Below are 12,697 nucleotides of genomic sequence, written 5' to 3' on the forward strand. Positions count from 1 at the left end.
GAGATCCGGCCACTGCACTCCAGCCTGGGCGACAGCGCTAGACTCCCTCTCAAAAAAAAAAAAAATTAAAAAAAATAAATAAATAAATAAAGCGATTCTCCTCCCTCAGTCTCCCAAGTAGCTGGGATTACAGGTGCCCACCATCACGCCCAGCTAATTTTTTGTATTTTTAGTAGAGATGGGGTTTCATCATGTTGGCCAGGCTGGTCTCGAACTCCTGACCCCAGGTGATCCACCCACCTCAGTCTCCCAAAGTGCGAATATACCCTATTTTTTAAGTGCTATGAACCATTAATAAGTTTTGGCATCTTTGTGGTAATAATTACCCATGGGATCTCAACAACTGATGGGAAGCACCAGGGTACAAAACATCATAGTTAGAAATGACTTTTACCAGTTAGAAATGTGTTCAGCTTGAAACTGGTAATCAGGAATAAACTTGGGGATGTGATACGGTTTGGATATTTGAGTCTCATGTTGAAATGTGGTCCCCAATGTTGGAGGTGGGACATGGTGGGAGGTGTTGGGTCATGGAGGCAGATCTTGATGACTTAGTGCCATCCCCATAGTAATGAGTGAGTCTGGCTCTGGTAGTTCATGCAAGAGCTGATTGTTTAAGAGTGTGACACCTCCCTTCCTTCTCCCTACCTCTCTATCTCTTTCTCTCTCTCACTCTATCTCTCACCATGTGACATGCCTGTTCCCCTTCTGCCTTCAGCCATGAGTAAAAGTTCCCTGAGGCCCTCAACAGAAGCAGATGCCAGCATCACACTTCTTGAATGGTCTGCAAAATCATGAGCCAAAATAAACCTCCTTTCTTTATAAATTACTCAGTTTCCAGTATTCCTTTACAGCAATGCAAAACAGACTAACACAGGGTGTCTATGGAAAATTCTCAAAATACTATCAGGGGATGTCTGGATTCTGCGAATTCTGCCTCCTAAATATTTTACCTTCTATCTGTCCCTTCTCTTCTCAACCTCCAAGGCCGGCACCATTACTGCCAGCTCCATGTGACAAAAACAACCTCTCTGGAAGCTACACATATAAGATTTACAGTTCTTATATAAAAATAAGTCCAGCACTGGCTTTATGACTCACAGTAACCATGGGGATCCAGGCTCTTTCCATTCTGATTTTGTGCTCTATGACAGACTGGTTGCAAAGATGCCCATTACCATGGCTTCCATCCTAGAACACAGGTCCATTAATCTGAGTTGGTCATGTGACTTGTTTTGACCAAGAGAATATGGCAGAGTTTCTTTCTGTGATTTCTGAGCCATATCCTCAAGAAGTCTTGCAACATCTGCCCTCACTTTTCTGCCCTGAAACAATCATGTAAGGATGTCCTAGTCTCCTAGAGAAGGAGAAACCAGATGGAAAATGAGGCACCATACATATGATTGAAGCCATCCAGGACCAGCCACATAGATGACCCTATGGCAAGACTTGCAGAAGAACCACTCAGCTTAGCCCAATTCAGAAGGCAGAATTGTGAGGAAATAAATGGTTGTTGCTTCAAACCACTAAGTTTTTGATGATTTGTTGCACTGCAATAAACAAATGAAATACCATCCTTTGTGTTTTTCTTCTATTCTCACGACCAGCAAGATGGCTGCCACATCAAAATCATATCCCAGGGAAAAGAAAGAAGGATAAAGGACAAAAGGTTAATGCCAGTCAAGTCTATCCTCTTTAAAGCACTTCCTATCAGCTGCACGCAGTAATTTCTGCATATAACTTGTTGGTGAGTATTGGGCCATATGCTGTAAAGGAGTCTGAGGAAGTGAATGGGGCACACTACCACCTGAAAAAAGTTGGGAGGTGGATATTCAGTAGGTATCTAGCAATGAGTACCAGATCAGATCACTGCTATTGGCAAAAAGAGAACTCCCTGAAGGGCTTGTGCATGGAAATAATGTGATCAGAGCTGCATTTCAGAAGGGTGTCTCTAGGAGATGAATGAAGGAGAGATCAGAGGGGGCCAGATCAGAGACAGAGAGATCAGTTAGGAGGTTGACATATTAGTCCTAGCAAAAGATGAAGATCTAACTAAGGCTGTGACAATGGGAATGGAGAGAAGAGGATGTTTGAGGGGGAGCTTCAAACTTGTTTGATGTGAGGAGTAAGGAAGTTTCTATCTGGCTGGGGTGAGTCAGTGAATGGTAGAGCTAAAATTGTCAAGATTAATAATACGAAAGGAGAATCCTGTCTGGAAGAAAGACAAGGAGTTCAGTGTATTACAAACAGAGTTGATTCTTGTTATTTACAGTAACTATATTCTATAGTCACTGTGAATGCTGCATTGTGAATACTGAACCATTGCTCCTGAAGGAAATACAGGGGTAGGTTCTGAGAAGCCTCTAGTCAAAATATTTTCCATCAGTTCATCAATACATAACACTGTGTTATGTGTGTTTTTGTTTAAAGGCATCTTGTTTAATATAGACTGTTGATTCATTAACATTGAATTCACAGCCAGCCTCACTATAGCTCATGCCTGAATGAAGCTTATCTAACATATGTATTTTCTCCATAAGGCACATCACGGCATCCTAGTGCTTAGAAACACTAGATAGCACTTCAGCACTATGATTGGGGGCCATTTTAAACAGTGAAATAACCAAGGAAAAGCATAAAAATGCAAAAAAAAAAAAATGTGGCACTCAATGGACCGCAAAAAGAGCACTTACTTACAGTGTGAGAGCTGAAACGCAAAGTCAGAGCATTACTTTGTTCAGCCTCAGCTGTGAATGTGCTATCAGGTGATTCCAGCTTTTCTCACTCTATGCATGGCCACAAATGACCACAAAAGCATCTTATATATTGATTTGGGGATTACAAATAAATTTTACCTAGTAGGCACATTCCAACTGCAAAATTTGCAAATAATGAAGACTGAGTATTTAACTTGAGCTGCCCACGGGGTCTCCAAAAAGCAATCGAATATACCAGTCTGGAGGTGGGAGATGTAAGTCAGATGGGTAACACCTCTTCCCAAAGCCCAGCAATGCTTCCCTGTCACTATGAGCAACAGCCAAAGTCCTTGTCACAGCTCATAGGACCCTAACATAATCTTCTCACCCCACATTTCCATTTGATCTTATTTCCTACTTTTCCTCCTCAGAATTACTCTGTTCTAACCACACGCTTCCTTGTCATGTCCTTGAACATGTCAAGAATACAACTCAAGGAATTTGCACTGTAGTTCCCTCCACGTGGATGTTCTCCCCACATGGAACTGCACAGTTTACCCCCTTGGCTCCTTCAGAGTACTCAACTGCCGTCTTCTCGATGAGGTCTACCCAGACCGCCCTATCTACACTTGCAATATCCCCCTGCCCGAGATGTATGCAGTCCTTCCAATACTGCCCATCCTGCTTTGCATTACCATTTTTCTTACAATGTACTACATAATTTTCTTATTTTGATTATTGCATATTGTCTTCCCCCATTCCCACCCAGCTACCAGACTGCAAGCCCTATGAAAGCAGCAATCTTAGTATGATCTGTTCAGTGTTACATCCCCAGAACCTAGAATAGTGGTGGGCACATTCCAGGTTCTCAGAAACACTTGTTAAATGAATGAATAAGTGAATGGAGGAATTATGAATTGGGCATATAGACCACACTTAATCTACACATAAATACAGTCAAGACCATTCACAGTGAGTAAACTGAGACGGTGGCTGAGGACAGAACCCCTGGGAATGCCATGCAAAAAATGAAGCAGGGACAGTGAGCCAAGAAAGGAAGCAGCATGGAGAAAGGGACCAAGTGTGAGGTTCAAAGCCAAGGGAATGGGGATTTTCAAGGAGGGAGACTTGAACAGTGTAAAATATCACAAACAGGCCAAGCGCAGTGGCTCAAGCCTGTAATCCCAGCACTTTGGGAGGCCGAGGTAGGTGAATCACCTGAGGGCAAGAGCTCAAGACCAGCGTGGCCAACATGGCGAAACCCCATCTCTACTAAAAATACAAAATGAGTTGGGTATGGTGGCGCCTACCTGTAGTCCCAGCTACTTGAGAGGCTGAGGCAGGAGAATCGCTTGAACCTAGGAGGCAGAAGTTGCAGTGAGCCAAGATCGCACCATTGCACTCCACTCTGGGCAACAAGACCGAAACTCCACCTCAAAAAAAAAAAAAAAGAAAAGAAAAGAAAATCCACAAACAAGTAATTGAGTTGAGAAAGGAAATCTGTTATCCATTTATGTAAAAAACAAATTGCCACACATCTTCTATGTGCCAGGCATTGCAGGCACCGGGACAAGCAATGCAAAGATCAGGACTCTAATGATAACATCAATGCTCCACCCAGGACCCCGGGGTTCACTTTCTGCCATTTTTGCACACCACCCACCTTCGGTATACCTCAGCAGTAAGGACACCCCTCCAGCTACTCAGAAGCTTGTCCATACACACTCACACATAGAAGAGCTGGAATCCTAGGAATTTACTTCCCCCAGGGCAGCCCTTGACCAGTAACCATAGGTATTGGGATACTACAGTCCATCTCCCTGGCCTTCCATGGGCAATTCCAAGGTGTAACTTATATTCCAAAGCTTCCCTTCAGGGTCAGGCTGTAGCTACTGCCCCCAGGATGTTGCCTGAGGACGCCCTCTTGCTGGGTTTCCTCCCTTCCACTGTCCTGCACCTCTACTCCTTACCAGGCTCCACAGGAGCCCTTCCTTAATATATCACTTATGCATGAATCCTAATGTTAGTCCCTGCCTCCGAGGCCTTCAGGTGTCCAGTCTCTAGAAAGGGAGATGGTCAAGAGAAGAGAAAAACACAGTGGGAAAGAATGTGGAAAACATGGTGCTGGAAGGGAACATGGGAAGGACCCAAGATCAAGACTCCCCAGACTCGAGAGGGCTTCCAGGAGACAAGGGAGGCTGTGCTGAGGCAGGACAGATGAATAGGAATCAGTCCAGCAAAGGCAGAGGGCATTTGTGACAGAGAAGGCAATCAGCGTAAAGATCCTGAGAAGAGCAACAGCCGAGCTTAGGGAAATTGCAAACAGATCAGTATGGCTGGAGGGCAGGACACCAGAAGGGCTGGGCAGGCCATAAGACCACAGGTGGGCACTGGCCACTTCAAATGGCTTAGTAAGCCAGGCTGGGGGATTTGGAGCATCCTGACAGCCTCGAAGTGCCTTTGAGCATCCCTTTGGAAGCAGTAAAAAGAATGGATTAATGCGGGGCAACATAGGAGACAAGAGGACCCATTAGAAAGCCGTTGAAGTAATTCAGCCATGAGACGACAGTGGCCTGAAATAAAGTAGCAGAAGTGGGGCCAGAGAGAGGAAAAGGATTATAACTGAGAGATCAATTGTGATATCAGGAGGGCAAGGCCAGTGAACTGGGCAAGGCAGAAGGCAGACAGAGTAGGTGGGCAAGTTATGTGCAGTAAAGAGGTGGAGATGATGAATAGAGATTATTTTTGAGCAGCTTAACCATAGGAAGAGGGAAATAATTCAGTGTCAAAAAAGGGTTTTGCAGGGGCTGAAGGGGACAGGCTTTAAGATGAAAGAGAACTGGAACTCATTTATAGAGTTACAAGGAAAGTGAGATGCACCCTTCAAAGTTTCTGCCCATTTCTCTCTCTGCCTTTCTCCCTTTTCCTTTTTACTTAGATGAAGACTTGCTGTTATGTTATCCTTAAGATGGGCACAATAAATTCCAGCAGCAAGAAGATACCAGGACATAAACTATATACTTCAAAAGTTCAGACTTAATTCCTGTTCATATATTGCATTGGATAAAATTTGCTTTTTCCAGTCCAGCCCTGGTAAAAAGGCCACAATGGCACAAGCAATCCTGTTACAGCTGCAGAACAGAAGGTGGGAGGAAAAATTCAATTAGAACCATGCCTTCCTCAGCCCAATAATGGGTTTGATATTTGCAGAGGGTTCCCAGGCAACAACCCCTGCCATTCCAGACCCTACAAATTGGGAACACTTTTTGTTGCAGGCTGAGAAAGCACCACACAAAAGGTCCCAGGCAGCACAGTTTTTTCATGTTTGAAGGGTCGACACCCCAGCCCCATCTGCCTCCTGAAGCATATTCCCCTCTTTTCTTTACCTTCCCACAGATGACACTTCGGACAGCTCTTTTCAGGTAAGTCCAAGAGAAAAAGTAAATGCTAGGCCTGGTGAAGTAATTTCTCACTCAGGTTTTGCAAAATCCAGAGAGGCTACAGGTTTCCCCAAATATACTACAAAAATCTTTGACTGAGTCTCAAAAGAGGGGACTGTTGACAGTGTGAAGGGAAGTGTTTTCCAAGATAATTCACCTGGACATTTGCCTAGAAGTCTTGCAATTTACAAAATATTTCACACACATAATTTTATGGGATCCTCACAATAATACTGTATTTTTCTTATTCTATAGATGAGAAAACAGAGACTCAGGTCTTATCCTTGGACATGTGGTCCATTCGTTGCTCTTTCCACCATTCCACACTGCTTCTAAAAAAAAACAAAAAAAAAACAAACAAACAAAACAGGATGGCATCTGTTGGGTGGGGCTGCGGGGCTTGTGACGCCGCCCCGCTGAACTTTGTGACGCAGCCGCTTGCCAAGACAGGAAGCGGTCGCAGCGCGCCAGGCCCGCCCTCTTCCGCGGCCGCGGTGGGAATGGAAACATCTGCCCCACGTGCAGGAAGCCAGGTGGAAACATCTACCCCACGTGCAGGAAGCCAGGTGGAAACATCTACCCCACGTGCAGGAAGCCAAGTGGTGGTCACAACAGCCTGCCACTCCGTGGCATACCGCGCAGATCCCCTGCGTGTGTCCCTGTGAGACTAGCTCACCAAAATGGCCGCGTCCAGTGAAGGAAACTTTGAGGGAGATATTGAGTCAGTGGACCTTGCAGAATTTGCTAAGCAGCAGCCATGGTGGCGTAAGCTGTTCGGGCCAGAATGTGGACTTTCAGCCGAAAAGTATAGCGTGGCAACCCAGCTGTTCATTGGAGGTGTCACTGGATGGTGCACGGGTTTCATATTCCAGAAGGTTGGAAAGTTGGCTGCAACAGCTGTGGGAGGTGGATTTTTTCTCCTTCAACTTGCAAACCATTCTGGGTACATCAAAGTTGATTGGCAACGAGTGGAGAAGGACATGAAGAAAGCCAAAGAGCAGCTGAAGATCCGTAAGAGCAATCAGATACCTACCGAGGTCAGGAGCAAAGCTGAGGAGGTGGTGTCATTTGTGAAGAAGAATCTTCTAGTGACTGGGGGATTTTTCGGGGGCTTTCTGCTTGGCATGGCATCCTGAGGAAGATAACCTCATTTTCATTGTTCCTGGTTTTTTCCAGCCAGCAGCCTCTATACTCCATCATAGGACACTGAGTCCCTCCTCCTCTTCTCCCATGCCTTCCTCCCTGCTGTGGCAAATCCAAGTGGCTTCTATAAGCATCTGTTGGTACAAGTTAATGTGGCACCATAAGCTTGATGGTTGCAGAAGAGACAATAGTCCTTAGCTCTCCTTCCAGTACACCCCCTACTTGGTCAGTCTGTAGGTCAGCAAGAAGGTTCTTCTACCTCCATGCAAGACACTTAGGAGAACACATTGCAAGATGGCTGACTGTGGAGGATGAGTGGATCCTGAAAGGTTGTCCCAAACTGTTGATTTGAAAAAGAAATAAGCACATGGATTACCTTATTATGTGCTGCATGGAAAGGAACTGAATACAATTGCCTTTAAGCATTAAAAAATAAAAATAAAAAGATGAAAAATTGGGGTGTCACACTTGCAAAATGGATGGACAAATGTGGTCAGGGCAGATCAAGGTAAGGGATGATCTGAAGCAAAACTGTGAAGGATAACCTTGGGTGACCCTTACATATTTTTTACCCTTACCCCAGGTGCCCCCTGTTTCTGAACCCCTAATGCCCAGGGCTCTCATTCTGTACCCTTTTGCTAAACAAGGCAACACTTCTCTGTTGCCCACATGAGCAGAACCTCATACTTTGGCTTCCCTGACCCCTTCTACCCCTTTAAAACATACCTATCCCTACCTGTGTTCTTCTCCCTCAACTTCTCTCTGGGCAACTGATCTACTTTAACCTGATCATTTGACTTCCTAGGAAGTACCTTCCACTCTGAGAGTCAGGATGCTCTGCATGTGTGCTAAGGCATCAAATGAAGATTGAAAGTCACTCCTGTGTTACCCCTCCCTGGCAACCCTGCTACTTTGACAAGGGTTCTGTTGACTCAACCTGAATTCCACAGTGTTGTGAGAGTTTCAGGCACTGCTGCAGTGAATAGTTATAGATATTACTGGGTAGGGACTCCCTCAATTGGAGCACCACAGTCTATCCATCAAAAATTTCTCAACCATGGCCCTGGGATTGATTGACCAAAGCCCATTAGAGGACTGCAGGGATCTGCCAGAAGGTGGGACATGAGATATGAATACATTCCTTAAGGTTCTGTGGCCCTGAGAACTCAGCCCCAGAAGATGATCTGTGTAAGAGGTTTTGAGCCTAACCAGGGTACCAGAGAGGCCAGGAGTACCTCCTCCAGCCAAGACTGACCACAGTCCAGAGAACAAAACCCAGATAACAGAATCTGTCTCTGACACTGGACTCTTCTTTCTTGCATTCTGAGAAATGTAAGAACTACTCTTGGAAAGAAACAGTAGAGACCAAGGGATGGAAGCTGACTGGTTTCAGGGTTCAAAGGTCTGTGTTCCATCCCAGTTTGGCCAGTTATCAGTGGGAGGGGCCATGAACAATCCAGAAAACCTCTCTGGGCCTCTGGTTCCTTATCTGAAAAATGAAGGATAGTGAAACTTGCCTTGCCTACTCACAAGTCTGTCCTGAGCTCATGAAACTCTAGCAGCTTTTCTATCTTCTCAGCTTTTCTATCACTTAACAGGTGAAAAACCTGTGGCCTAAGAAATTAAATGACCCACTTACCTATTGTCTTAGTTTGAGTGTCCCCAGACCTTGAAACAAGCAATCAAATACAGGTAGTGTATTTAAGACAGGCAAGAAAAACTGCCAGAAGAGTGGAAAAGTGAACCCAGGAAGAGAAGGTAGCCAGTAAAATGATTTATCAGTCTTGCTCCCTCTGGGGACAACTGAAAGTTAATTCCCTGAGGAAATTCTGGAAGTGGAGTACAATGCAGGCCTTGAAGTTATCCTGCCCATGGAATGAGGGAGCTGGGGTGTTTGCATGCCAGTCCTGCAGAGTCCTTGGTTAAGGCTGCTGGGGCAGGATGTGAGCAGAGTGGACTTCATGGCTTTTTTAAAAAAAGAAAGAAAAGCCTGCAGACAAAAGGAAGCAGAGGCTGGCTAGTGGAGGTTGGTCAGAATGCATGGAAATGGCAAGGCCCATTGGGTACATGTGTGTCATTGCGATGGCTTCAACAGCTAACAGTCAACAAGGCTAAGATCTCAACGTTGGTTCCCTGACATCCCATTAGGGTCTTTCCCACTATCACAACTCCCTCTGACATTATGGCTCAGTTCTCCTGACTCTCCTCCCCGTGAGGTTTCTGCCAATGCCCAGACTGCTTCCTGCCAATGTTGTTCTTCCCATACGTGGTAACACCATTGGGTCAGAGCTGGGAGAGGGCATCCCTTGGCCAAACTGTCCTCTCCGGGCTCTGGCACTCAGCTCAGAATGCTCAGCATTGCAAGCCTGGAACAAGTTCCTTAACATGAGAATTCACAGGTTTGCGTGTCTGTTTCCAGACCTAGGATATCTGTCAACAGAATACCAATCCAAGAAGACATTTTGACAGGAGAGGTAATAGTGACCCCAGAAAAAACGCAATTGAGAGGGAAGTCCTTGAGTCCAAGTGACAAGATCATCAGGGCAAGAGAGGGTACAGGGGATTCGGTACCTTGTTCAGATACTAAGTCTGCAAACAGTGAGCATCCCTGTTGTTTACAGAAGCATATGTCCTGGTTGCAGCCCAAAAGCATACAGCAAGCCAGATCTGAGCTGTGCATACATTGCCAGGAGCATGTGAGTGGCCCAATGCCCCAGGGACAAGGTTCCATTCTTACTGGGGAAAAACAGGTACTGGACTATCTCCACCAAGACCTCACCAAAGTAATCAGTGGAGTGCTAAACACCTATCTGACCATAAAGTCCAAAGTCTAGGTGAAGAAACATGGAAATGGTCTTCTCTCTCTGTGTTTTGGTGGTAGAGAGGGCTGAAAGGACAAACAGTAAAATAAATATTTTAAAAGTCACTAAGTATTAAGGAAAATTCTGACCCATTAGATACAAATTCATAATTAAAACAGCCTAGCCTCACTGCTTCTGCATGTCATCAATTGTAAGATGCACATTTTTTTCGCATTTTAGTATCTCTGAAATTGGAGTGGTCCTTGCAGTAATGGTGGCCCCCAGTTCCTCCTAGCCAGAGAATAGTTACAGCAAAATTGTCATTGCCCACATGCCCCAACATGCACAGAGATAGTCCCATTTTCTTTACTCATGTACTGAGTTGAGTTATGTAAGATGTCTTCAAACCAGAAAAATGTCAGTAATTATTGAAGTTAGGTAATGGATTCAGAGTTTATTATTTTATACTTTCCACTCTTTTATACATTTAAACATTTCTAAAATAAAAAGGAAAAAAGGTCTCCAAAATATACAGTGATTCAGCATTAAAATGAAATGCTTATTGTGTTTTCAGAAAGGGAGAAAAATAGAGCAGTGAGGTGTCAATATGATATTAGCAAAACAAATGCTTGACATTGAAGGAATGACTGAAATTTCACATTTTCTTAGAAAATAATAAGCAAGCCCTTTCCAGGACCTAAGAAAGAAAGCTGTCTACAAGTGGATGAAGCATGTAATATTTTGTTACTGAGATTGAAGGCAGGAGGAATTGCCTAGGTTTTTGGAATTTGTTTAAGAAATTTTGAAACAATGTAACCAAGTTATGAGTTATGGTAGACTACCATTATGCTGTTGTCATAGTTTAATACATAAAATAATGGTATACCTTCCCTTCTATTGTGTCTTAGAATCAATAAAACAGTATTTTCAATGTTGCGTATTTCCAGTGTTGGCTATCCAAGGCAAAATTTTAAAATATGCATATTTACAGAAAGAGATGAAGAAGTTTCTGTTCACCAAAGTTCCTCTTAGGAAGAATCCTGCATTTGTCTAGAAGAAACGCTTTAATAAGAGACAGTACAGTGTGGGGGCTGAGATCATGGGCTCTGAAACACGGCTGTGTATGTTCGAATCCCAGCTCTGCTGCTTGTTAGCTGTGTGACGTTAGACAAGTTACTTAACTCTTCTATACCTCAGTTTTCTTATCTGCAAAATGAGGATACTGAAAGTAGATCTTTCAGAGGTTGTGTAAAGATTAAATGAAATAGTACTTGCAAAGAATTAAAACTAGTACCTGGCACAAAGGAAGTTTTCAATAAGCTGTTATGCCATGAAGGAAAGGGAAAGAGCAATCTGTTCACTCCCGGAGAAGAGATGGCCAGGAGATGGGTGGAGAATTTAGAGAGGGATCCCAAGAGACAGCAAAAGCCTTTCCTAAACCATGATGTGTATTTATTAGGGAAAATCTGACATTAAAGGTGAATACTAAGTATAACAGGAAAAGCACATGTCACAAAAGTAGAAGCAGAAGAGGCCCTGAAAAAGCAAGTCCCAGGAATTCATAGAGTTAAGTAATCAGCTATGGATCCTCGCATGCCATGCATTTTGGGGCTAAATGAGGTTACACTGAGTTAAATGTATATACCTTCCTCCTTCTCAAAGATGATAAATTGATCCCATCTTGGGTGCCAACTGTGGCCAATTAGAGTGTTGTACTATGAAGGATTAGAAATATCTGCCTTAGGCATGGGGGGACTAAGTCACAACACATGAATAACATTTCAGCCACATTGGCCTTAGGCCAGACCTGTGTCCCCTTGATATTAGAAATACAGTCAAAATGAGGAAAGCCCCACAAAAACCTCTCTGTTCCATGTGACTGGTCCAGGACCTAAGTATGTGGGACAGCCCTCTTCAGACTGCACCCTAAGGTCACACAACTGGATAGAGTTTGGGTGACTGATTCAAAATGCATCGAACAAGTATCACCACATAGGGATTGTCCAACCCAAATCAAGCACCCAGCAGGTGTCTAGGGGATTCTCAACCAATAAAAGATACAGATATTCCATCCATAGAAGGGGAATTGGTGGCAACTAAATGAATTGAAAGTTGTAAAAGCTATATGCTGGCTTGAATTATGTTCATTGAAATGTGTAGAGAGAAAGGGGGGTGTAGTTCAGAATTAACATTGACTTAGCAATCATTCTGTTTAAATCTCTCATTATACAGAGAAAGAAATTGAGTTCCAAAGTTTATAAAATGTCAGAGGCAGGTCTAGAACCCTGAGCTCCTGAGACCTATCTAGCCCAGGGCCTTTCTTCTTGTAAGGTTGAAAATATAGGACATGCTGAGGGTTAACTGAAAAAATCAACCCTTCACATCATCCTTGCTGTCCTCTCCTGCAACTCCAGGGAAAACTGGACCAATTGGGAAATTACCTGCTCCAAGAACATTGACTCCTCTAAAACTTCAGTCACTCTCTGCCATGTTGAACCATTCATGTGTGTTTCTTCTGAATTCCAAGCCGGAGGAAATATCTTAAGTTGTACCTGTTAGAACCCTGTATCAGAGTTTATCAGTAGACTGCAGAAGAGCTTCTAGGTCATACGGTCTT

At 44.0% G+C, this 12,697-nt stretch overlaps 1 pseudogene across 1 annotated transcript; it reads left to right on the top strand.

Annotated features, from left to right (window-relative positions):
• Positions 1-6,708: 6,708 nt before the first annotated feature.
• LOC105546355 lies at positions 6,709-7,728 on the top strand (annotated as a pseudogene). Its single transcript, XR_001007079.1, has one exon. The product of XR_001007079.1 is annotated as an FUN14 domain-containing protein 2 pseudogene (transcript).
• The last annotated feature ends 4,969 nt before the right edge of the window (positions 7,729-12,697 follow it).

Source organism: Mandrillus leucophaeus, unplaced genomic scaffold, assembly GCF_000951045.1.
Source record: "Mandrillus leucophaeus isolate KB7577 unplaced genomic scaffold, Mleu.le_1.0 Scaffold356, whole genome shotgun sequence".
Taxonomy (NCBI): domain Eukaryota; kingdom Metazoa; phylum Chordata; class Mammalia; order Primates; family Cercopithecidae; genus Mandrillus; species Mandrillus leucophaeus.